Raw genomic sequence first — 26417 nt, 5'->3', positions numbered from 1 at the left:
GTGAAAAAACAACCGAGGTGGAAAACTTCAGAATCCTCCTCAGTTAAATAAGTTTTCCGTTTCAGACTTAAAAATTTTAAAAGTAAATATCACTCTGAAACGTCCTTGTTAGACTCGTTTGATATTATTTAACTTTTATTTAGTGTTGTTCGCACTCAGTTATTTGATTAGGTTTTGTACTTCGTCTTTGTTACCATTCAGTTGTATAGAGCTACATCAAAGTTTCGATATTTCCAGTAAGCACCCAATTATACGTATATTACCTACATTTTGTGCGTCCCAAGTCTTTCTTTCTCCTCCCCATGAATAAATGAGTGTGTATGTAGCATCTGTCTTTTGTATGATAACAGTACAGCATCTGGCTGTCTGCTGGTAGTAACAGTGTGGCCAACGTAACTTTCTCAGTCATGGCAAAGAGATTTGTAACCCCTTCGGTAGCCATTCGACAGTAGTTAAGCTGGTGGTGGAAAGGATGCCTCTGGTCTCCTCCTGCTACCAGGGGGAATTTTGTTACAAGGAGAGCGAATTAGCCTCCGGTACGTGAAGAGGGTAGTCTTATTCATGACGTGGCGCTGGTTATGTGTTAACGAGTGATGGTGTGTAACTACTATAACTGATATATGCGTTTGATTTGCTAGTTCAGTTTCAAGTTCGGTACTCGAATTCTTATATGTTTCAGAGTTTGTTCACGAATATGGTCCTTGCTTTTTGTAACCAGAACATGTGGTGTATAAAGTCTGTTATTCCAGTACAGGTTTAAAATTCAGTCGTCCGATTTCTGTTTTATTGACATGTATGTCGAATTTGTCTCGTGTGTACGTGTTTTATTTCTTTTACTTTTAATTTCGTTTCATTCTTAAGATCGTGTAACTTTGCTCATACCACATGGCGGTAATCTCACTCTGAGTAACCTCAGTACCATCTTGTAGAAATTCCATTCTTAATTCCGCGTGATATTTAATTGGTGTTTGTATCTATACGATTTACTTTAGTGTTCTTGAAATTTTCACGAGTCTTAGCAGTTTTGCTTTGTTGTCGAATATTCACGCATTTGGGGGAGTTTCACTCCACGTGGAAGGTGATGCAGACAAATTTTCTTTGTCGGAAAGTGCTCCATTGTATTGGTATTCACACTAATTCAATCATAGCGATAGGGGTCATCCTCTGAGCCTTTGGCTTAGTATGATGGGCAAAATTCTTCTTATCTCTATCCTTATCTGTGTGAATCTCTTATGTTTGTGTCAACGCGTCCCAAGCGCTCCTAAAATTTCCTCTTCTTTGGTTCCGCAAATTACCTCAGCACTCAGTATAATAATAGTACAAGGGAGTTAAAAAGCTAGATAATAGGCAACTACAAATCATGGTTTACAATTACTTTGTGAAATTTTAATATCTTGTTTTATTTCAATTAACTGTGTTAAACTGTGATGACTGTTTCTCAGACAAACCTTTTTCCTCTTCTAATGTTGTTGTAATACATCCAGCATGGCGTTTCTGAAACACAAAGGGAAGGCTTTACATTTCTAGATTTTAGTTTGATTGTTTTTATGTATCATGTGTACACTCATTTCTCTATTCACTTGAATATTTTTACTAGTGTTAAGAAGTTAATAAAGGTTATCAATTCAGTTGTTAATTCACTTCTTATATTAAATTTTCGTAATGTTAATTAAATTGGATGGCGACCCAGCAAAATTTTGTGGCACGCAGAACCAGTAAACTGCAGTGTTCCACACTGGCTACCTTTCCACAGTTTCTGTTTGCAAATTACTTTCCCGTTAACCACTCCCCCATTAATAACCATATAACTCACTAAAAATATAGAAAATTAGACATATCGGAGAAGTCCATATTTTGCATTCAGTATAGCTGTATCCATATCACTCACATGTTTTGTCCATATATCTATAGTTCAGATACTTTTTCGATCTCTAGTTGTGCTTTGCTATTAAACTGAAAATTAAACAACACACTATGAAGTCAAATTCGGCAAACTAATTTCCCATTGTATGTGCTAACGAAATCTAACTGTGCCTCGCTGTTGCACTATGTTTACACTTAGATATAGGGGATTAAAAAAAGTGTCACAAATTCCTATAGGAGATAGTACGGCAAAACCTAGAAGAAAAATACCTATAATGATATGTGCGGAACGTAGTATACACTACAGCCAGTGATTCATGTGGTTATGAGGCATTCTGACACATTCTTCAGCCTTTCCTCGTTGTTAGCCATGCACTCCTTCAAATATACCTCCATCCATCCGGACTGCGTCACGTACATTGGTCACGCAGTCCTGCGACGTCTGCCCATCGTCGACTGGTTGGGCACACACCAATGCCTTTAAATTTCCCCATAACGAAAAAAATCCAACGGATTCAAGACCTCTACGACCAATGTATAGCCCATGACACATTTTAAGGTGTTGTTTAAGGCATTTTTTGTTCTGATTTCAAACTTATTTTTGTTTTTCTGATTTTGTACAAATCATATCTGACGATGTAGCTGAAATCATTCCTTTCCAACAGGATTTTTTCCTTCAGTTGCTTTAAATTTTTTTATTTCGTAAAGTTGTATAAAATTATTACACACTGTATTAGAGTAGAAAATGCTATTTGTTCACTTAACAATGCTAATAATTACTACAAAAACACAACACATGTGTGACTAATTTCCCTTCACTGATTTCGCTGCATCAAGTTCTTTCTGAGATAGGGCTAAACTTATCTTCCTCGATTGTCATCCTTCACCAGTGGCTTCTCTCTTTGGCATAAAACAGCAGTCAGACATCGTGTTTGCCTTCCTCCTTTCTTGGTATGTCTTTTCTATGTCCTTGATGTACTTGTGGAACTGTTTTTGTTGTTCTTCACTGCCATCGCCAAAGTTTACAGAGTAAAAATCAGTATGAAAATGTAGAAAATTATGTTTCACCGACATGTCCTAATTTCATGAACCTCCGCAACATTGTTTTAACCATGGTTTTATAATTTGCATCTTTGTTGTTGCCCAAAAGACTGGTCACTGCTTCTTTAAAGGAAACTCAAGCCCCTTTTTCTACAGATTCACTGTATTTTCAAACAAATTGTCTTTCATTAATTTATGATCTGCTGCCCAACAAGGATCCCTTCTTCAACTCTCTCACAACATTCAAACAAATATGGGAACTCATTTCTAAGAAACTTCAAAACTACATTGCATAGCACAAATATGACGTCTCAATACTGTAGCATGTCGACAGTGATCTAAAGTTTCCTAAATAACAGCCACATGTTTGTGACAAGTGTTTACTCCATCTTGTAAAATAAAATTTCCCGTAACTGCAATAAAATATCTCTCTGTGGAATTTAGGTATAAATGAAAAAAAAGAGTTTACTTGGTTTGTGAAAAAGCTGTAAGTGATAGGAAAAAACTAGTTCATATCTGAAATCTAAAGTTAAATTACTTCAAGAACAGTGAAAATTATGATAAATTAAAAAATCAGGTTGCGTAGTGTAATTATAGTACGTTTCCTTCTAGTTTAGACCAGTACTACCTCCTTTAAGAATATGGGACACTGTAACGCCGGAAATGCATATCCTCCTATTTCCATCTATTGTACTATAAATTTGTTTTCCTTATTTTTGTTACCTGATTATATAACATTTCTGTGTCTTCGTATATCGTAATTGTTTTACTATTTGTATATATATATTTATGCATGTTTCGTAATATTATTTGTATTTTTACGCTGGGTCTTGCCTAGGGAAAACTGCTATCGAACGATTACATCGATAGGTCGTGTGAAGAATCAAAGTGTGTAGGATCTTTGGGTAGTGTTAACTCTGCCGCGTGGAGCGCGGGCAGAGGGGGGGTCTGGCTGGAGTAGCGAGTGGAGCAGGGGTGTTGTGTGAAGCTCCCGTGAGTTAACGCGCTTTCGGGGTTTGGCAGCATGTAATTGCGCTCGACTTGCGATGATAGTTTCTGACATGGTGTCGCGGACGGGAAGCATTAGCTGGCGCACATCAAGAGCCCGTTTCGTCTGGTGACCGTGTCGAGAAGAAGGCGCGCCAACATCCAGCTTCTGCAACAGCGACGGCCGACAATGAGTGACTGTCGCCACCTCCTCGATCGACGGCTTCAAACCTTCAATCAACCAACAAGGAAGACTGGAAGCACGTAAAGTTTTAGAACTGTATGGCAGACCTCAGCTTTGCAAACTTTTAAAATTGTTCCATTTGCCTCGCAAAATTACAGCAACTTAGCATGAACCTTTGTTGCTCATTGTCCCAGTTGCATTACCAAGCAGGGTCCCTTCCTTTTCCGGAATGAACCCGAGTGTCGTTGAAATTCAAACGCCAGCATCATTTTATTTCACTGCTTTAATTTCAAAGTTCAGTTAAGGTATTCATAGCTGGCTACAGTATTTAGATTGCACAAGAACAAATTAAGAGTGCGAGTTTTGTTACCGTATTTTAGCTTACCTGTGACAGCAGCTCAGCTTGGTACATACTAAATTTTACTATTGTTAATTGTTCAGAATCATTTAATTCAAGTTCAAGGTTAAATCTCTTATTTCTAAATTGCGTAGATTCAAGTAGCTTTTGAAATGATTGTTGAGGTAGTCCAAGACTAACCGTATTTTGCTGAATTTCGATGTGCTTCAGAAAGAAAGCTCACTATTAACTTCAGTCACTAAGTTAACTTTCGATTTTCCGGTTTTATTAATTCTTTTGCTAAATTAAGTCAGAGTGTAGCGAAATTCATTACTTCTGACAAACTTTCAGTTTTCACACTACACGTGTCAACCTTCAGTTGCCACGCTTCTAGTGCTAATTATATGTGTAATAACCTTTCTTGTTCAGTTACTATAGTAATTGTCCTTAGATCCAGTCAATAAGAAATTTATGATCTACTTCCAAGAAAACGAGGGCACATAAATAGACATTTCCCTTCACAGGAATTGCATAAATAATTTCTTTACGATTTGGTAACTTATCTGCTAGTGTAAGTTCTCGTGATGCATCACTCTAGTGTTAAGATGTGACATAGGTATTAGACATGGCCATTTTAGTGTAATATTTTTTCTGCTTGAGCTATGTCATGTTTAGGTATAAGTTGCTACTGCTATTTGCCAGGCATAGTGTTACTGAATTTGACTTTGTATTACGCTGTTAAGCCAGTTTACCACTGTTTTATGTTCCTTGTTTGCTGCACAGTGCCTTATATTAGTTGTAGTACTGCAATTGCTTTGCCTATTTAAAATTTTTGTCCTTGATGTTTGTGTTAATTGTTTTATGCTGCTGCATTGCCTCGTCCGTTAGTTTAGCATCTGAGCTCAGTAGATTTAAGTTAGCTTAAGAGGGGTAGACTATATAAGAAACTGACTATGGAGAATAGGTAAAGAATGCATTGCGAAGTTATATGAAAAAGATTTGGGCCAAAATGAGTATTGTACAATGAGAAATAATTATTTTGAAAGAAATATGAATAGAATACAGGAAGGAGGTATAGGTAGGACTTTTTGGGAATAATGATGAATGAAGGGAGATCTCCAAGAAGCAAAGAAAGTTTTGTTTGCAAAATACTGCAGTAAAACAAACCCTGTCCTTTCCTTTTGTGTAATCCCACTATGTTTTTGTGTACCCTTTTGTATTTGTTTTCTTCCTGTCTCTGTGTAGTTTCATAGAATTTTTTCTTCTTCTAATACTAAGCTATATTCACTAAATCAGAATCAAATTAATACGCAACACCAAAGAGAAATCTGGGAAGTACAAGATCAGCTGACACAGGTAATACAAGAATTACGTATTTCAGAGGCCACTCGCGCTCCAATATGGGAAGAGGGACATAGAAATACGGAACAGCCACAAAATAATAACTCAGGGCACTTCGGAAATTATGAAAGAAATTGACAAGGCACACCGAATTTTGAGATGGAACCGCCGACACGACGAACCAATGACCGATATGCGACTTGCCGACACGCTGATTGTGACTATAAGCTGTTCATTACTACACGTAAATTCCAAACGTTTAAGAATTCTGCCAATGACATTCATCCACAAGCGTGGCTCCATCAATTCTCTCATTGTTTTCCTCCCAACTGGTCATTGGAGCACAGGTTAGAATTTATGTGTGGCTATTTGCAGAATGAACCAGCTGTAAGAATGCGATCGGTCATTCACGATTGTCACAGTGAAGGAGAATTTTACCATGCGTTCCTCTCAGCATATTGGTCACAAGCTACACAAGACCGAGTAAAACATAGCATCATGATGATGAAACACTTTGAACAATCTGAATTTTCCAGTCTTGTCAAATATTTTGAAGACATGTTGCACAAGAATCAGTACCTGTCAAACCCATACAGCCCCTCAGAACTCATCCGCATTTGCTTAATCAAATTACCTGATCATTTACGGCGTATTATTTTGGCAGGTAGTTGCAAAGACGACATTGAAGCTTTTCAGGGACTCTTACAAGAATTAGAAATTGACACAGACAGTTGCGGGATGCGAAAACAGGAAAACAATCATTACAGGTCACATCCATCACATTTCCGCGATGACAGAAATAATAACTGGACACAACAAGCCTATTCTTACAACGCAAAGCGTGACCAAAACAGACACCACCCGTATGACAACCACTGGCAGAGTAATAGTTACAGAGAAAGATCGCATTTCCGTAGTAATGAATATGACAGAGTTAACCATAGAAACAAACAATATGGTAATCAGAACTATTATTATCAAGGGAGACAGAATAATTTCAGACGCAACAGTTCAGCGTGCAGTTACGATTCAGGGAGAAACTCTCCACCACGTGACCGACACGAAAGAAACTGTGTAAATGACCGACAAAACGACAGACCTGAATTCCATCAGAACTGGCGAGCTTTAAACAGAGCTGGTCCCTCTCAGCAAGGCGAATTTGTAGAAGTTAGGCCTCCTAATCCCAGTAACGACGCGCGGCAACAAAGAGACAGACAATGACTCGCACCGCAGGCATACACGTGCGCCGGCTGGCTCCGAGAAAAATAACATTATATCTGGTACTGCTAATGAGATTTTAATGCAACATTTTGGTTCACTTGAAAATACATTCTGGATTTAAAGTACTTTCTGTGAGATACCAGATGAGACAGTAGTTAGTTTATGTGACAGATACACGATTTTATCACGACACTACTAACGAGTGACAATTTACAATGTTGCTTTTGCGGTGTTTCTGTTTTATATCTGCACTGTTTTTCTGAATTATTCTGGAAAGTAAAACATGTTTTAGTAGTAACTTTTGTGGTATAGCTACAAGGAGACAGCCTTTTCTGTAGCACAACAATACGTTACAGCACAGTACTTTCTTCATCACAACAATAAGCGTAATAACTAAGATATCTATATGCAAAGCATTTCACTTTTGTGTATCATGAGGTAAGTACATTGGCTTCTGCAGAACTTAGCTTTTGGAGGACAATAACTACGACACTTCCACAGAGATTATCTTACAACAAGATGAACATTTAGCACTACAGGACACGCATTTGAGTGCTTAATTTTGTACTTAAACCATTTATTTTTCAAGATTTTTGAAATACAAAGAAAGTTTTCTGTGATACATTTCATTCCATTGCTGTAATCTGTAACACCTCAGGGTATAATTACATTAATCCTCAGGGGGGTACACGCTTACTTTGTGTGTCATGTGTTTGGCAAGCACAAGGACCCCTACCTAATATGGTATTTGCTTATACAACTTTACACATCGGTACCATATTCCTCTAACACATAAATTACATAGCTATCTGATCATTTAACTGAGTGAGACAAACTTTTTATTATGTCAGTGACACATGTTTACGCAATTACACCGTTGGATAACTTCACACTTACGAAATTGTTTTTTGTCTGTACTGTGTGAACTGTTCATATTTTTTCGGAACCATTGTGATACTATGAGAGCTTTGAATGATGTATTTGGTATGAGATCATGATTTTTAAAGTACGTTTGAGGTAGATGACACTACTGAAATGAGCAGAGAATTTTCTTTAGGTTTTGAAATTATTGCAGAAAGCTACAACGTTTTTGAGATTTGACTGAGGTGTTATGATATTATTACGATGACTATGTGTATTATGCTGTTGCGGTATGTTTATGATGCTATATGAGAAATCTGATTATGCTACATATTTATAATGATGAAATATTGAAGAATGTCGACGAATATGTATATGTATAACAAGGTAAGGAATAAGGAGTAGTGGTTAGGCATTCTGATTTGTGAAAAAGGTTGTTGGAAACCAAGAATCATACTTTAAGAGTTATGAAATGTGTGTAAATGCGTGAATGTATCACAATGCTGGCGAAAATTTTTTGGACACTGTTATATTCATAAGATTTTGTTTCTACACATTTGCAACGCAAATTCTTGACCTGTGAAATATTTTTATATGAGACTGTCACTGTAGCGGAAACTGCTGTCCTAAATATTTCCGTAAGAAAGTTGAGTGACCACCTGCACGTAATGCGTTTTGGGCACCCAGCTGAGAGGTAGTCGTCTGACAAAAGAAAGCCATTAGGTGAAAAAAAAGGGAGGCCATTATCCTCGCCATTGACATTCCTTTAGAGAAAACATTGCAAATGCGACACCCTCATTACTTGGAAAGATACTTACATCTGCACACCTGATTATGACAAGCGTCTTTCTACGAGAGTTGAGAGAATTTCCACTAACTTATGAAATTTCACATGACTATTGAATGTTATTTTTATGCTTTGCTTTTCATAGTTGCTTATTTCATTTGATATCTAGTTTCCAGCTGTGTTGCAGCATTGGTTTTATAAAGTAAAATGAAATGCATTTGCTAATGTGAACACTTTCTGTCATCAGATCAATTAAATAATAATTTTGTGATCCACATTCTTCAAAAAAGGAGCACTTGGAAAGGAAAGAACAATAAGAAGGGACTAGTAACAGTAACTGCATACATAATATTCTTTTCAAGTACATGGTAATATTTTTTTTTTTTTTGCAATAAGTTGTTGTGGTGCACCACTTTAATTACATAGACATTAATATATGAATATACATTTTCCTTGTCTGCATTGTCGAGAATTTGCGTTGCAAATGTGTAGAAACAAAATCTTATGAATATAACAGTGTCATAAAAATTTTTGCCGGCATTGTGATACATTTACGCAAACACATACATTTCATAACTCTTAAAGTACGATTCTTGGTTTCCAACATCCTTTTTCACAAATCAAGAGTCCCTACCCACTATTCATTACTCCTTACCTTATTACACATATACGTATTCATCGACACTCTTCAATATTTCATCATTATAAGTATGAAGCATAATCAAATAACTGATACAGCCTCAGCCTATTAATCATAAACATACCTCAGCAGCATAATACACATCGTCGTTGTAATAATAACATCATAACACCTCAGTCAAATCTCAAAAACGTCGTAGCTTTCTGCAATAATTTCAAAACCTAAAGAAAATTCTCTGCTCATTTCAGTAGTGTCATCTACCTCAAACGTACTTTAAAATCATTCTCCCTTACCAAATACATCATTCAAAGCTCTCATAGTATCACAATGGTACCAAAAAATATGAACAGTTCACACAGTACAGACAAAATACAATTTCGTAAGTGTGAAGTAATCCAACTCCGTAACTGCGTAAACATGTGTCACTGACGTAGTAAAAAGTTTGTCTCACTCAGTTAAATGATCAGATAGCTATGTAATTTATGTGATAGAGGAATATGGTACCGATGTGTAAAGTTGTATAAGCAAATACCATATTAGCTAGGGTTCCTTGTGCTTGCCAAACACATGGTACACAAAGTAGGCATGTACCCCCCTGAGGATTAATGTAATTATACCTTCAGGTGTTACAGATTACAGCAATGGAATGAAATGTATCACAGAAAACTTTCTTTGTATTTCAAAAATCTTGAAAAATAAATGGTTTAAGTACAAAATTAAGCACTCAAATGCGTGTCCTGTAGCGCTAAATGTTCATCTTGTTGTAAGATAATCTCTGTGGAAGTGTCGTAGTTATTGTCCTCCAAAAGCTAAGTTCTACAGAAGTCAATGTACTTACCTCATGATAAACAAAAGTGAAATGCTTTGCGTACAGATATCTTAGTTATTACGCTTATTGTTGTGATGATGAAAGTACTGTGCTGTAACGTATTGGTGTGCTACAGAAAAGGCTGTCTCCTTGTAGCTATACCACAAAAGTTACTACTAAACATGTTTTACTTTCCGTAACATATTGTTGTGCTACAGAAAAGGCTGCCTCCTTGTAGCTATACCACAAAAGTTACTACTAAACATGTTTTACTTTCCAGAAGAATTCAGAAAAACTGTGCAGATATAAAACAGATACACCGCAAAAGCAACAATGTAAATTGTGTCATATATTAGTAGCGTCGTGATATAATTGTGTAGCTGTCACATAAACTAACCACTGTGTCATCTGGTATCTCACTGAAAGTACTTTAATTCAGAATGTATTTTCAAGTAAACCAAAATGTTGCATTAGAATCTCATTAGCAGTACCAGTATATGTTCTAAGTATGTGAGCCTTATAGTCGTTACACAATCGTGCAACTAACAAGCAAGAATGTACACACACAGTAACACAGTGTCCTCTGTTCACTATCACAATGCAGTGGTAATTACTGTCTAAATATGTACCCTAGGTTCTAGACTGGATAGTTAACTTCAAAACATAGTTGCATGATAACAGTTTCTAAGTGTGACAATGCATACTAGAAGTGTGAAGCGAAACGTTTTATGGCAAAGACAAAGTTAAAAAGCAGATTATTTTTCAATAAACGGTTTTACATGTAAAATGTGGTGTAAACCTTTACTCTTCCTAGTACGCAGAGTTTCAACTTCAACGCAATTATCATGTGGTATACGTTGGTAAAGAATACTGGAATTTTTCTCAAAGTTAGCGTCTATGTTATTTTTCTCTGAGCCAGCCGGCGCACGCGGCAGCCTGCGGTGCGAGTCATTGTCTGTCTCTTTGTTGCCGCGCGTCGTTATTGGGATTTGGAGACCTAACTTCTACAAATTCACAGTGACGAGAGGGCCCAGCTCCGTTAGAAATCCGCCAGTTCTGATGAAATTCACGTCTGTCGTTTTGTCGGTAGTTTACATAGTTTCTTGTTTGTCGGTCATGTGGTGGAGAATTTCTCCCTGAATTACCACTGCACGGTGGACCGTTGCGTCTGAAGTTATTCTGTCTCCCGTGATAATAATTGTTCCGGTTGCCAAATTGTCTGTTACTACGAGTGTCTCTGTCATATTCATTACTACGGAAATGCGATCTTTCTCTGTAACTATTACTCTGCCAGTGGTTGTCATACAGGTGGTGTCTGTTTTGGTCACGATTTACGTTGTAAGAATAGGCTTGTCGTGGCCATTTATTGTTTCTGTCATCACGGAATTGTGACGGATGTGACCTGTAATGATTGTTTTCCTGTTTTCGCATCCGGCGACTGTCTGTGTCAATTTCTAATTCTTGTAAGAGTCCCTGAAAAGCTTCAATGTCGTCTTTGCAACGTCCTACCAAAATAATATGCCGTAAATGTTCAGGTAATTTGATTAAGCAAATGCGGATGAGTTCTGAGGGGCTGTATGGGTTTGACAGGTACTGATTCTTGTGCAACATGTCTTCAAAATATTTGACAAGACTGGAAAATTCAGATTGTTCAAAGTGTTTCATCATCATGATGCTATGTTTTACTCGGTCTTGTGTAGCTTGTGACCAATATGCTGAGAGGAACGCATGGTAAAATTCTCCTTCACTGTGACAATCGTGAATGACCGATCGCATTCTTACAGCTGGTTCATTCTGCAAATAGCCACACATAAATTCTAACCTGTGCTCCAATGACCAGTTGGGAGGAAAACAATGAGAGAATTGATGGAGCCACGCTTGTGGATGAATGTCATTGGCAGAATTCTTAAACGTTTTGAATTTACGTGTAGTAATGAACAGCTTATAGTCACAATCAGCGTGTCGGCAAGTCGCATATCGGTCATTGGTTCGTCGTGTCGGCGGTTCCATCTCAAAATTCGGTGTGCCTTGCCAATTTCTTTCATAATTTCCGAAGTGCCCTGAGTTATTATTTTGTGGCTGTTCCGTATTTCTATTTCCCTCTTCCTGTATTGGAGTGCGAGTGGCCTCTGAAATACGTAATTCTTGTATTACCTGTGTCAGCTGATCTTGTACTTCCCGGATTTCTCTTTGGTGTTGCGTATTAATTTGATTCTGATTTTGTTTGAATTTCCTAATTTGTTCGCACTCTTCTGTGTCAGTGATGGCTACAGGTCTTGTGTCATTCAGATCATCATCTACCTTTGCAGGTAAGTTAGTGAACTGTTCCGAAAGTTCGGCTACTTTCTCCGATAGTGTACTTATTTCCTCAGTGTGATTTTCTGAACCAAGTTTCAGAGTGTCCATTTGTGTTGAAATCGTATCTACTGTGTCCTTTAAGTTTTCTCTGAGTTTTTGCAAGTGGCGTTACCGAACGGTAGATGCAACTGAGTCAATTTTAGCCCACAAGGTCTCATGATTTTCATGAACAATGGTTTGCAGTTCTTTTATGGCTGCTTCGTGATTCTGTAATGCATTTTCATGCCGCGAAAAAATAGGTTCAAAATGCTCACAAATTTGTGTTTTTACGTCATTACAGACTTTTTGACATTTCGATTCAATTTTATGTAATTCAGTAGTTAAATCTTCACGTGTTTGTTCAAGTGTGGTGTCTAAGTTTTGAAGATTTTGTTCCATCGTGTCTAACTTTTTAAGATTTTGTTCCACTGTGTCTAACTTTTGAAGCTTTTGCTGTGTTTGTCTCTGATTTTGTTCCAGTGTGTCTAACTTTTGAAGATATTGTCACATTTGTCTCCGATTTTGTTCCATTTGTTGCATTAATTGCAATAGTAATGTATTAGTGTCTGGAATCTGTTTCTCTATACTTTTTGGCAGTGCATTTTCACTGGCAACATTCACATTTTGACAAGCAGAAAATGTGTCTTGACTCATTTGAGAAAACGGTGAGGACCCAAAACCGAAGTCTACAGTATTTGCAGTATTGTGTTCTGTCATTTCGGATTTCTGAGGCGAGCTGTTGCCGACCGATCGATCGATAATGCTTCCCTGTTCACTACCTGTTTCACTGTCTACACCATTATTTGCCGCCCGCTCCATTTCCCTATGCACAGTTACCAAATTACTACTTTGAATATTAGTTAATTCATTACATGGTGGCGTTAACACACTGCATTCATCTTCACTGTCATTTCTCAGTTTACTTTGGAGCCTAGTGTTACGTTTTTCACACGCCATTATTGTCGCAATATTTCACACGACAACACAGAAAAACACAATTTGAAGAGCAAAAATAGGGGAACACATTAACATAGCACAGAAAATAATATGTAGTTAATTGCAAGCGCAGCTGCGAAATACTTGGTGCAAATCTACATGCATGCCACAACTGTTTTACTGTACAACAATGAAAAACTACAATTACAAAGGAAATTCTCTCTATAATTATGCACAAGCAATAAACAAAAGCTACACTAATTACACAAACTACAAGAAAAAATCAGAAGATTCCAGTGAGGTATCCTGGCAGGGTCGCCATATGTAACGTCCCCTTAGAACAATTTTTACACGACTGTGCTTAAACTGACACACAATAATTTTAGCGCAACGCAATCTGACTATCAAAAATCCCTACAAAAGAATGGCCCAGACAAACATTAAAATATACCTTTCACAAATCACTTACCTCACAACAATCTTCGTTACTCGAACTACTGGAATACAGCGAGCGCCACTACTGCCAGCTAAATAAATGATTCAAACTACGGAAGGCACAAACTACTGATAAGGATAGTTAGCAAATGAAAGATATTAATAGAGAACAAACAATGTATTTACCTTAATAGTCATAATATATATAGCAGTTCATGACAAATTACAAAACTCCGCCATCTCTCTCCCCACATCCACCACTGCTGGCGGCTCACCTCCAACTGCGCAACGCTACGCGCTGTTCACATCCAGTTGCCGCTGCCCAACACTACAATGGCAGACAACAATGCAAACTAGCCACAGACTGCACACAGCACAGCCAGTGATTTTCATATAGAGCGCTACGTAACGTTGCCAATAAGAAAACATAAACAGCCTACTTACATAAAGAAAACATAAACAGGCTACTTACAATCTTTTAAGTCAATGTGAACATCAGTTGTTCACAACCTTCCTGAGACCTTGCCTGTAAATCTATCAGATATTAACTAGTAATCCTTCTGCTTCACTCACCATTAACAACATTAGCTCCTAACTACACTACAACAAAATTGAAAAGAACTTTATTTCAACACTTTCACTTTTAAAATAACGAAAGATAAAAGATATTTATGTTTAGTAGGACTTTTGTTAAATCACACACTAAAGCACACCCCAGTTAAATTAAACCAAGTTAAAATGTTTGCACCATACTTTGTAAATCACTTTATTGCTGGACTCCTTCTGACAAGTATTTGAATACTTAAGGATGCCAATACTTTGCGTCTGAAGAGTCTCACAAGTAATAATAACAAAATAATAATAATAATAGTAATAATAATAATAACATGATTGCAATACAGGATCAAACAATAAACACCAGATATTACAGCAAGCATATTATTAAATACCACAACAGATAAATGCAGACTTTGCAAACAACAAATAGAAACAGTACATCACATCACAAGCGGATGTACAATACTAGCAAATACAGAATACACCAGAAGACATGACAATGTAGCAAAAATAATGCATCAACAACTTGCCATACAACATAAACTAATATTTCAACACCACGTTCCCACATACAAGTAAGCACCACAAAATGTACTGGATAATGATGAATACAAATTATACTGGAACAGAACCATTAACACCACATAACAAACCTGACATCATACTCACCAATAAAAAGGAGAAATTAACACAAATAATCGAAATATCCATACTCAATACAACAAACATATAGAAGATAACAGGAGAAAAAATTGAAAAATACATCCAACTGGCTGAGGCAGTCAAGGACATGTGGTATCAGGATAAAGTAGGCATTATATCAATTATACTATTAACTACAGGAGTCATACCACACAGTATCCACCAGTACATCAACGCAATACAGTTACATCCAAACGTATATATACAACTACAGAAAACTGTAATTATTGATATATGTTCAATTGCCCGAAAGTTCCTAAATGCAATGTAACATGTACCGTACAGTTAAAAGGAAGTTACGCTTGAGCAAGGTCTACGTCACTTTCCATTTTTAACCAGACATAACGTCTGAGAAAGGAAAGAAATAATAATAATAACACAGTGTAGGCCCTACAGGAATGCAGTAACCATGAAATACTGGGTGATCAAAAAGTCAGTATATATCTGAAAACTGAATAAATCACGGAATAATGTAGATAGAGAGGTACAAATTGACACACATGCTTGGAATGACATGGGGTTTTATTAGAACCAAAAAATTACAAAAGTTCAAACAAATGTCCGACAGATGACGCTTCATCTGATCAGAATAGCAATAATTAGCATAACAAAGTAAGACAAAGCAAAGATGATGTTCTTTACAGGAAATGCTCAGTATGTCCACATCATTCCTCAACAATAGTTGTAGTCGAGGAATAGTGTTGTGAACAGCACTGTAAAGCGTGTCCGGAGTTATGGTAAGGCATTGGCGTCGGATGTTGTCTATCAGCATCCCTAGAGATGTCGGTCGATCACGATACACTTGCGACTTCAGGTAACCCCAAAGACAATAATCGCACGGATTGAGGTCTGGGGACCTGGGAGGCCAAGCACGACGAAAGTGGCGGCTGAGCACACCATCATCACCAAACGACGCGCGCAAGAGATCTGGCAATATGGCAATATGGGGTGGAGCGCCATCCTGCATTAACAATGTAAGTTCCAGCAGGTGTTTATCAGCCAGGCTGGGGATGATGCGATTCTGTAACATATTGGCGTACCTCTCACCCGTCACGGTAGCAGTTACAAAACCAGAGTCATGCATTTCCTCGAAGAAAAAATGCCCGATAACGGTAGATGTGGTAAATCCAAACCATACCGTGACTTTCTCGTCGTGCAATGGAGTTTCCAGGACAGTTCTAGGATTTTCGGTAGCCCAAATTCTGCAGTTGTGGGCGTTGACAGACCCTCAGAGGGTGGAATGAGCTTCGTCGGTCCACAACATGTTACTCAACCAAACGTCATCTTCCGCCATCTTTTGAAACGCCCACACCGCACATGCCCTCCGCTTCACTAAATCGGCAGGTAACAGTTCACGATGCCGATGGATTTTGTACGGATGGCATTGGAGCGTACGCCTATAGTGCCAACCAAACAGTAGTGTATAGAGTGCCGGTGCGACGTGCGACTGCACGAGCACTGACTTCCCCGTGCATAGACGAACCCGCTACAGTCTCCATTTCTTCGTGGACTGTCTCAGCAGCATTACGCCTTGTGCTCGGTCTTTCGTCTAAACAACCCATTGCTTCGAACTTCGAAATCATTCTCGCCACAGCTGCATTTGTCAATGGACCTTTACCCGTTGGAATCCCCTTCCATGGCGATAGGATCGTAACGCTGAACTAGCACAGTCCCCATTCTGATAATACAGCTTCGCTAAAAGCGCCTTTTCAGGTAACGTCAACACGCTGCGACTACTGGCGCATCTGATTCTCTGCTGCTGCTGCTGCTGCTGCTGCTACCTGACAGGGACAGATGAGCCCCTGTGGGCCGGTGGAGTCGAAGCCGGAAGGCTACTCCTTCAAACTGATGGAGCGTGTGGTGTGGCCCGACTTCGTGTTTGATGTCCTGTCAGTCTGCTGGGACGGTGTTCTGGACGTGCTGGCAACTCAGTGGTCGCGAAGCAGGTGGGGCCTTCTGGTTGCCTTAAGACGCTGCACCCGGTGGCCCAGTGCTCGAACAAGCGGATTTTCGGACTGCGCGTTCTTCTCGTAAAAGAGCCGTGCAGCCTGACGAAACCTGTCTCGAACAGTAGGGATGTTGGAGACTCGGTTAAGTTCGTCCAACGGGAAGTCACGAGGGAGGTGCAATGCCAGACGTAGAATCCGGTTCTGAAGTCGCTGGAGTCCGTCGACGTGGGTCGCTGCAGCATTGCCCCAAACCACAACGGCGTAGTCGATAAGCGGGCGTATGAGCTTAAGATAGAGCGCAACACCCAGTCCTGGCGGGAGCGCAGGTGTCTGATTTAGAAAGAGGTAGAGTTGGGTCATTCTACCCCTGACCTTTTTGACGATGTCGTCGATATGGTGTCTCCATGTGAGCCCTCTATCCAGCGTCACACCCAGGTACTTAGCGGTATTGCCCCAAGGTACGGCGGTTCCCCTGATGGTGATCTGCGGTAGGTCGGCTGGGATATGCTTCTTAGTGATGAGGAGGGCTTGCGTCTTAGCCCCATTGAAGCTGAGGCGCCACCTCCTGGCCCACTGACTAAGTGTGTCAGCTGCTGCCTGCATGCGTCGTTGGAGCAGAGCTGCATTCGTGCTGCACGTGTACATCGTCGCATCATCCGCGTAGAGGGCGAGGTGGACCCTGTCCACTCGCGGCATGTCTGCAGTATACAGGATGTATAGTATGGGGCCGAGGACGGAGCCTCGGGGAACTCCAGCCCTGACCCGGCGGCGCGTCGACAGGTCCTCCGTGCGTACATGAAAGCTTCTGGCGGCGAGGTAAGATTTTAAGAGACGGACATGCGGCAGGGGCACACCGAGGTCCAGGAGCTTGAAGAGAAGCCCCTCATGCCATACAGAATCGAACGCCCGTGAAACATCCAGGAAAATGGCTCCAAAATATTCCCGTCGTTCGATGGCATCAAGGGCGTCTTCAACGAGTCGAAGCAGTTGGTGCGTTGTTGCGTGTCCAGGGCGAAAACCACATTGTTCGTCCGGTAGGAGACGTTCTTCCCTGATGTGACGCAGGAGGCGGCAGAGATACAGCCTTTCAAAGACTTTGCTGACTGCTGGTAGCAAACTGATGGGCCTGTAGCTGCTCAGGAAACGAGGGTCCTTCCCAGGCTTCCTGAGGATAGCAGCCAGTGTGGAGGATGCTGTTGAAAAGGCGAGCCAGGTATTCAGCGGCTGTCGGTGGCATCCGTCGCAGCATTTCATTCTTAAGCTGGTCAGGGCCTCCTGCCTAGTGTTTGTTGAGCCGTCGAAGTTGACCGGAGACTTCATCAGCATCCACCTCTTCGATACGTTCATCACCCATAGGGGCAGCGAGGAACACTGGGAGACGTTGAGCAATCAGGTGAACGTGATCCGGATCCATGGGGTCCATGACTGGCTGGAAATTTTGTTCAAAACCGTCAGCAATGGCGTTGGCTTTGGCCACTGGGCTGCTGACGATGTTTCGACCAACTTGTAACGGCGGAATCTCTGACGCCGGCGGAGGAAGAGCTGTGTGGCTTTCCAGGCGGTACCATCGTCAACCCGAAGAGTGGCTAGGCGGTTGGAGCATTCCTGATGGCGGTGGTTTGCAACAGCAACTTTTATGTCCCTCCTCATCCTGTTGAGAGCTCTCTTCGTCGCTGCGTTGCGCGTCAGCTGCCGTTCACGAAAGAGGCGGTTTTTGGCAGTTATCGCCTTCATGAGATGCGGTGGTAGTAGCCGGGATCAGTCAGGTGGGCCAGATCGCGGCCGTGGTGTGGCCCGGAGTACTGCTTGTAGAGTACAGTCGTGAAGGAATCTGGCACAGCCATCAACCCCAACTTCTTCTGCGTCAGGTGCGTCACGGAGACCCTCTTCCAGCAGCTCCTGATACCGGTTCCAGTCGGTGTTCCTGGTTGGGACGCCTCTCCTCGTCACTGGCTGGGCATCGACCTCAATGTCAAATATAACTGGGACGTGGTCCGAATATAAGGCAGTGCGGGTGCTGGCAGATATAACACAGGGCACCCCCTTGGCCACCGCAATGTCGAGCACGTCCGGAGGACCACCATTGTTGGGAAAGTGGGTGGTTTCGTGAGGTCCGAGGATGCGGGCGTTCCACCACTGGGCCGCTCGGAGAAGTTTGCGTCTGTGGTTGTTGGTGACACGGGAATGCCATTCGGTGTGCTTAGCGATAAAGTCACCACTAGCAAAGACCTTTCCAGGTAATGCCAGCAATGCTTCAACGTCCTGTAGGAGTAACTGTCGGCCAGGCGGACGGTAGACAGCAACAAACGTGATGCGCCCATGCGAGGTGTCGACTGCTACAGCAGTGGCCTCCATCGCTTGTAGCTGCGGAAGAGGAACTCGATGGTGCACCAGTGAAGTCCGGACGTAGACCACTGTGCCACCACCACAAGTTGGTCTGTCGGTCCGGTAACACACGTAGTTGGCAGCCCGGACATGGACACCAGGCTTGAGAAAAGTCTCGGAAACCAGGCAAATGTTGACGGCCTCATTCCGCAGCAGCTGTCGAAATTCGGCATCTTGGGTGCGGATGCCCTGGGCATTCCACACGCAGACAGTGACGCCTCGTTGACTACGGGCCATGCTGGGAGGGCAGTGGTCCAGTGGAGATTGCCTGAACGGCTGCACTGACAGCGGCAATGAGTTGCCGCGGGATATCTTTGAGAAGCTCCCGAAGTTCTTGCAAGAGGAGGTTCATTTCGGCCATGCTGGAATCGGCCGCCTGGGATGGGACAGTTGCAGCTCACGAGTGTTGAGCTGGTGTCGCCACGACGTCAGCCTGTCGTCCCTGTTGGGAGTGGTCGTGTTGGCCCTGGTCTTCACCCTGGTGCTGTGCAGAGCGCCGCGCCGATGGTCGCGCTGCGGCCCGTGGACGGCGATCCATCTCGGCGTCGGTAGCTGGTGCAACAGTGGCCGGCTTCGGCGCAGGTACGGAGGCCTGCGGTGAGGAGCCAGAGGTAGTAGCAGCAGCAAAAGTGACGCCAGGTCTGACTGGTGCAGGTCGTTTTATGGAGCCAGGTCGTTGACCACGGCTCCGTGCCGCAGCCCGTCGTAAGCTGGAACAGCCGCGGCAGGAGGCCACACGTTCCCCACCACATCCAGCGCATTTGGGAGGTCCATCTGTCCGCTGCCGTGTGCAGTCTCGACTGGCGTGCCCCCCCGCACACTTAACACAGCGCGGGGGCAGGGTGCAGAACCGCGCCACATGCCCAACCATTTGACAGTTGTAGCATTGTGGTTCGCCCCTCTTCGAGCGCAGTTTTTCCGTAGTGACAGGTGTCGCCGCGGACTTCGTGACCTGCCATAGCCCGCGGTTGTGTGGGATATCACAGGTGACCACGAGGACCAGCGGAGTCTCCTTTTGGGTGCGGCGAGAGGGTAGGCGTGTTATCGACCGGAGACCAAATCCATAGCCCATATCCTCCAGTTGTCGCCGGACGTGATCCAGGCTGAAGTTTCGAGGGAGGCCCCGAAAGACGATCTCGAGGGTCTTGTCCGTTGCAGATGGGTAAGTGTAGAACGGCTTCTCGTGTTCCCCGAACGTAGCCGTAACTTTTCTGTAATCTTCTGTCGTTTTTAAGGTGACCTTATATACAGGGTTATTACAAATGATTGGAGCGATTTCACAGCTCTACAATAACTTTATTATTTGAGATATTTTCACAATGCTTTGCACACACATACAAAAACTCAAAAAGTTTTTTTAGGCATTCACAAATGTTCGATATGTGCCCCTTTAGTGATTCGGCAGACATCAAGCCGATAATCAAGTTCCTCCCACACTCGGCGCAGCATGTCCCCATCAATGAGTTCGAAAGCATCGTTGATGCGAGCTCGCAGTTCTGGCACGTTTCTTGGTAGAGCAGGTTTAAACACTGAATCTTTCACATAACCCCACAGAAAGAAATCGCATGGGGTTAAGTCGGGAGAGCGTGGAGGCCATGACATGAATTGCTGATCATGATCTCCACCACGACCGATCCATCGGTTTTCCAATCTCCTGTTTAAGAAATGCCGAACATCATTGATGGAAGTGCGGTGGAGCACCATCCTGTTGAAAGATGAAGTCGGCGCTGTCGGTCTCCAGTTGTGGCATGAGCCAATTTTCCAGCACGTCCAGATACACGTGTCCTGTAACGTTTTTTTCGCAGAAGAAAAAGGGGCCGTAAACTTTAAACCTTGAGATTGCACAAAACACGTTAACTTTTGGTGAATTGCGAATTTGCTGCACGAGTGCGTGAGGATTCTCTACCGCCCAGATTCGCACATTGTGTCTGTTCACTTCACAATTAAGAAAAAATGTTGCTTCATCACTGAAAACAAGTTTCGCACTGAACGCCTCCTTTTCCATTAGCTGTTGCAACCGCGCCGAAAATTCAAAGCGTTTGACTTTGTCATCGGGTGTCAGGGCTTGTATCAATTGTAAACGGTAAGGCTTCTGCTTTAGCCTTTTCCGTAAGATTTTCCAAACCGTCGGCTGTGGTACGTTTAGCTCCCTGCTTGCTTTATTCGTCGACTTCCGCGGGCTACGCGTGAAACTTGCCCGCACGCGTCCAACCGTTTCTTCGCTCACTGTAGGCCGACCTGTTTATTTCCCCTTACAGAGGCATTCAGAAGCTTTAAACTGCGCATACTATCGCCGAATGGAGTTAGCAGTTGGTGGAGCTTTGTTGAACTTCGTCCTGAAGTGTTGTTGCACTGTTATGACTGACTGATGTGAGTGCATTTCAAGCACGACATACGCTTTCTCGGCTCCTGTCGCCATTTGGTCTCACTGCGCTCTCGAGCGCTCTGGCGGCAGAAACCTGGAGTGCGGCTTCAGCCGAACAAAACTTTATGAGTTTTTCTACGTATCTGTAGTGTGTCGTGACCATATGTCAATGAATGGAGTTACAGTGAATTTATGAAATCGTTTCAATCATTTGTAATAGCCCTCTAGATTGGCCCCAGCCGGATCGATAATGACGTTATCTTGGCCGACATGGCGAAGTAGCATCCTGTAGAGGCCGTCGTAGTCCTCCTTGTGTTGGACCACAATGGGCAGCGGCTTGGGTTCTCTCTTCTGAGCAGGCATCTCCACACCGTCAGCGAGCTCCTCATAGGCGTTTGTCGTCTGAACCGGCGGCGCTGAGGAGAGTTGAGCCTTCCTGGCTGCCCGTTTGACGAGTTGAAATCCTGCGTCGTCGAAGGCGACATCTGCCTGTTTCGCCATTTTTCCCTTAGGAGGGGCGCGGGTGGTTCCTGTGGCAGTAGTCGTGCGCCTTTTCGCTGTCCTGGCGGCGGCGGGAACGTCATTTCTTGCCGTCGACTCGTCTTCCGAATCGGGCAGCGAACTTGTAGTGCATCCGAAACGTATTCCATTTCCGTATCCATATTCATTGTCAAGGTCATCGTAGGTGGGGGGCGGGATGGGGCCGCCGACAAAGCGGGCTCTGCCGGACGGCGATCCGCCACACCCTTCGCTGTACGGACATCCTCTTGCTCCGACGTCTCAACACTAACTCCGCGTGACCTGATTCTCTCTCTCATTACAGCTCCTTTTATACACGATCGTCATGCGCAGTCACTGACGTTTGCTGTCCAGCGCCATCTGTCGGACATTTTGTGAACTTTGTTTTTTTTTTTGTTTCTAATAAAACTCCATGTCATTCGAAGTATGTGTGCCAATTTTTACCTCTCTATCTACATTATTGTGTGGTTTATTAAGTTTTCAAATTTATACTGACTTTTTGATCACCCTGTACTTACTGTCATGTTGTAGAGTCAACTAGTTCGTTTATATGTTGTGAAATGAATGATGCAATTTTTATTGCATTGTGACAACTACGTACAACATGGAGAAAGCATTTTCATGAGATACATATGTGATGTACATGTATCTGTCATAAACGCATGGTACAAAGTGCAAAGTATGTGTGCTTTGGGTGATACATGTGAGGAATCTGTTGTTCACAGACCCTTGAAAGAAGTGCAATTATTGATAACTTATGTAATCAGTAGTACAGTCTCATAAAATAATTATAGTAATAAAAATCTTTTATAAATTATTTCGCGAGGTCGGATATCCTCTCCGCGTTCACGTCAACGTTAGCTGCCTCATTCTGTGCGAGGACGGCTTTAGTACCATTCTGTTGACCAAAGTGCTACGTCAGTGAGTCCCAGAGGCTCTTGACTAGTGGTACCCAACGTGATTACCTCCTAAGGGTAAAATGAAATTTGCTTCTTCTTGCTTTTGTCTACCATTGCTGCGCGTGTACGGCATATTTACTATTGGGTTTCGCATGGTTAATTTAAGGGGTGGCCACATTCCCTTCCTGACGCCAGCCCGTAACCACTCCGGGGAGTGATGCGTGTTCCCCAAAACTGTCTGCGTGCAGTGTTATCCACGTGGAAGTGTGCGAACGTTTTCAGAGTGTTTGCGAATCATGTAGCTGAGGCGGGTACCAGGCCCGTATTCACCCCAGTGCTACCAAACCTTTCTGAAATCATTACCCACAAGTGTAATCAAATGTTAGAGTGTGCCCTTCCCCCTCCCCCCCCCCCTCCATCACTTTCCAAGAATAACATCAGTGCCTAGTAAAACTTTAAAATAAAAGATAAAGATTATTTAGTTTTTGTTCATGTTTTATTGAACCACAAAGTAATGAGTCCATGAGACAATTGGTACTGCTTATTTCTAACAATCTTTTTTTATACAACGATGAAGCAGTTCGCAATGCATCACGAGTGCTATCCTTCTCAGAAAAGAGAGATAACTATCCGTTTTGAGGTTATATATTGTTACAAAACATGCTTCCTTTGCTCCATTCCTCCATTCCTACCTCTAGGGACATTTCCTCCACCCACATCCTGCACCCCAGTTTAAAACGAACCAGATTAAAATGTCTCACATTACTTTGACCATTTGATTGCTGGATTCCTTACTTCTGGACTGGCAGAAACTGGAATACTTCAGGCTACCAATCTGACCACAGGCACTAATACAGCGTAAGATCCGCTAAAATGTAATAGCATGTTTAACTGTAGGACACACTTAAGTGTAATATCAGGGTTAACGTTGTGTTGTGCTGTCAATTAGTTTGTTTATCTGTTGCAGAGGGAGTAATCAAGTAATTTCCGGTCATTGGCCACGTTCCTCTCCGCATTCCTTATTTCGCGCTCGGCGGTGAGGTGGAACGTGGAATTCCACCAGGGCCAACGAGATATACGGGACCTCCAACGAACTTGTGACGACAAACTGGTCGGCTTATCTGTCAACGTTTAGCTCCGTGCAGGGCCCACAGGAAATCAGTATGCAATTGAAAATACACTACTGGCCATTAAAATTGCTACACCACGAAGATGACGTGCTAAAGACGCGAAATTTAACCGACAGCAAGAAGATGCTGTGATATGCAAATGATCAGCTTTCAGGGCATTCACAAAAGGTTGGCGCCGGTGGCGACACCTACAACGCGATGACATGAGGACAGTTTCCAACCGATTTCTCATATACAAACAGCAGTTGACCGACGTTACTCGTGAAACGTTGTTGTGGTGCCTCATGTAAGGAGGAGAAATGCGTACCATCACGTTTCCGACTTTGATAAAGGTCGGATTGTAGACTATCGCGATTGGGGTTCATCGTATCGGAACATTGCTGCTCACGTTGGTCGAGATCCAACGACTGTTAGCAGAATATGGAATCGGTGGGTTCAGGAGGGTAATACGGAACGCCGTGCTGGATCCCAACGGCCTCGTATCACTAGCAGTCGGGATGACAGGCATCTTATCCGCATGCCAGTAACGGATCGTGCAGCCACGTCTCGATCCCTGAGTCAACAGATGGGGACGTTTGCAAGACAACAACCATCTGCACGAACAGTTCGACGACGTTTGCAGCAGCATGTACTGTCAGCTTGGAGACCATGGCTGCGGCTACCCTTGACGCTGCATCACAGACAGGAGCGCCTGCGATGGTGTACTCAACGACGAACCTGCGTGCTCGAATGGCAAAAGTCATTTTTTTCGGATGAATCCAGGTTTTGTTTACAGCATCATGATGGTCGCATCCGTGTTTGGCGACAACGCGGTGAACGCGCATTGGAAGCGTGTGTTCGTCATCGCTATACTGGCGTATCACCCAGCGTGGTGGTATGGGGTGCCAGTGGTTACACGTATCGGTCACCTCTCATTCGCGTTGACTACTGCCCTGGCCAGCACATTCTCCAGATCTCTCACCAATTGAAAACGTCTGGTCAATGGTGGCCGAGCAACTGGCTCGTCACAATACGCCAGTCACTACTCTTGATGAAATGTGGTATCGTGTTGAGGCTACATGGGCAGCTGTACCTGTACGCGCCATCCAAGCACTGTTTGACTCAATGCCCAGGCGTATCAAGGCCGTTATTACGGCCAGAGATGGTTTTCTGGGTACTGATTTCTCGGGATCTATGCACCCAAATTGCGTGAAACTGTAATCACATGTCAGTTGTAGTATAATATATTTGTCCAATGAATCCCCTTTTATCATCTGCATTTCTTCTTGGTGTAGCAACTTTGATGGCCAGTAGTGTAAACTCACTTAACGTCTTAATTTTGTAGTGCGCTATCTAGATTTACAAGCATTTAAACATGCAGTTAAGATCTGTAAATTCGTCTGAGACAGTTACTCGCTCCCCATCGGGTACTGGCACTCGTAAGACCTGCAGTGCTACTTGGTGTGACGTACGCGCCACGCACTGTGTTTCTTGTGAGCCTCGAATTCCAAGCTGTGACGTCACAAGCCCCCCTTGTCCACCTGCGTTAGCGTTTTCATGTCCCGTGAGAGGACGGCTTAAGGGGCTCCGGAAAGGCTCAAAATCATGAAAAGTTCAATTTTTACTTTTTGCGTTTTCTGAATATGCAGACTATTACCTTTTAATAGATATATAATTTATTCAATTCCGAAGACTACAACTATTTTTAAATTTTTTTTTGAAATGTGTTCTACATGGGCGTGACCCACTGTGGCGCTGTTAACTGCTGTCAAATGGTGTTATTATTAACGTCCGTGTTCATCAGGTACATTTTAGTGATGTGATATAAAGTATGTGTTGTGGCTAACCTATTTTCAGACACTTAGCAGCACCTGAGCTGTTGAAAAAGTGTATTCACGGAAAAACTCAAAACCCCAATGAAAGTGTAAATAGTGTTAAATGGTCGAGAATCCCCAAGACTGTATTTGTTGGAATAGAAACACTTCACTTTGGTGTGTATGATGCTGTTGCGACTTTCAATGATGGCAACATTGTAAGGTGCAAGGTATTTAGAAATATGGGAATGAAGATAGGTTCTAACATGGTACGAGCGATGCTTGCTTTAGACAAGGAACGCCTTCGGGCTGCAGACAGGGCTGTAAAGAGTCTAGAAA

This window comes from Schistocerca cancellata, chromosome 7 (assembly GCF_023864275.1).
Source record: "Schistocerca cancellata isolate TAMUIC-IGC-003103 chromosome 7, iqSchCanc2.1, whole genome shotgun sequence".
Lineage (NCBI taxonomy): Eukaryota > Metazoa > Arthropoda > Insecta > Orthoptera > Acrididae > Schistocerca > Schistocerca cancellata.
Note: the sequence above shows the minus strand (reverse complement) of the source record.